Source organism: Equus caballus, chromosome 7 (assembly GCF_041296265.1).
Source record: "Equus caballus isolate H_3958 breed thoroughbred chromosome 7, TB-T2T, whole genome shotgun sequence".
Lineage (NCBI taxonomy): Eukaryota > Metazoa > Chordata > Mammalia > Perissodactyla > Equidae > Equus > Equus caballus.
In genome coordinates this window covers 84217917-84219690 of record NC_091690.1, presented here as the reverse complement: position 1 = coordinate 84219690, position 1774 = coordinate 84217917, and positions in this window count along the sequence as shown.

The window sequence follows — 1774 nt, the reverse complement described above, 5'->3', positions numbered from 1 at the left end:
ATGTTCACCTTTCTTTCTTTCTTTTTTTTGTTTTTGGTAAGGAAGATTGGCCCTGTGCTAACATCTGTGCCAATCTTCCCCTATTTTGTGTGTGGGATGCCACCACAGTGTGTAGGTCTGTGCCTGGGATCCAAACCCACAAACCCAGGCCACTGAAGCAGAGCACATGAACTTAACCACTACACCACAGGACCAGCCTCTGTTCACCTTTCTTAAATAACACTAAATTGCTTTCTTAAGTGGTTTTACCAATTTACACCTCCACCAGTATGTATGAAAGCTCCGTTGCCCCACATCTTTGTCCACATTTGGTATTATCAGATTTCTAAATTTTAAATCTGCTGGGCAAAATCTCCTTGTGGTTTTGAACTTTCATTTCCCTGATCACTAATGGACTTGAGTATCTTTTCATATGTTTATTTGGTTCTTTCACTTATTGATTCATGATGCTCTTTGTGTATTGTTATTACCCCTGGTTGTTATATATATTAAAACACCTTTCAGTTTTTGGCCTTTATTTTCACTATTTTTATAGTGTTCTTTCACTCACATAATTTATTAGTTATAATCAGTTTAACGTCAGTCTTTCCTCTTCTGGTTTGTTTTTGCATCTAAGAACTCATTGTCTAAGCGAAAGTCTTGAGAATACTCTATGTTTACTTCTAACAACTTCATAGTTTTGACTTTCTTACATAAATTTTTAACTTACCTTAAATTAATTTAGGGGCACAGTGTGAGGTCAAGCTCCGTTTTCATTTTTGCCTGAGGTTAACTAATTTTTCCACCATCATTTATTGAATAATCTACTCTTACCCCTTTGATCTGCAGTGCCATTCATGTCATACATCCAGGTTTTATACACACTTCGATCTTTTCTGATCTGCCTACTCTATCCCACTGGTTAGTTGCCTAATCCTGCAGTGTTACTACACAGCCTTACTTACTAGGGCTTTATAATAAATATTGAGATCTTGGTAGGGTTAGTCCTCTATGTCAGACACAGAATCAGGATACAGAAACCACCCCAGTTCCTTAAACAGAGAAAATATAATACAAAGAATTGTTAACTAGTAGAAAGTGGTTTACTACTAAAAAAAGGGTAAAAGAAAACTCCAGGGTGTCCAGAAGTCGCAGGTGCAAAAAGGCAGCTGCTACCCCCAGGGGAAAGAAGAGCGCACGGTGAAGGAAGCAGGGACTCAGGAGAACTCCGCACCCTGCGCCAAAGGCTGAGAGGCATCTCTCTTCAAAGAGGAGGAACACGTAGCCTGCCTGTAGCAAAGAAGCTTGACGGGGGCACAGGCCAGAGCTGGTCTGTAGAAACGGTCCCCCATTGCCATAGGGTGCGAGTGGAAGGGAGCTGGTCTGTAGAAACTGCCAACTCGGAGAAGAGACAGTTGCCCGAGGGCACAGGCTGAAGGCTGCGGAAGTGCCCGGTGGAGCTGCATAGAAGGGGGGGGGGGGTCGGGGGCGGGGGGGGGGGGACCTGAGGGCAGAGCTGGAGCTGGGCTTCCGCACTGAATAGTAATGATGAAGATCCAACCCCAGAAAGGAAACCCCTTCCTGTCAACACTGCCTCGCTGCGTAACTCCAGTGCTCTCTATGGGCAAAGCTTAAAATCGTGCCAGCTCGCAAAAAAGAAACGTTTATAGGGTGCAGCTCCGTTACCACAAGGCAGGGCAAAGAAGGGTGGCCTGGGAGCTGAGAGGAAGTGAAGTGATAATTGGCACATTCTCCTAACTGGTTCTTATCTTCAAACGTCTTAGCTATTTTTGGT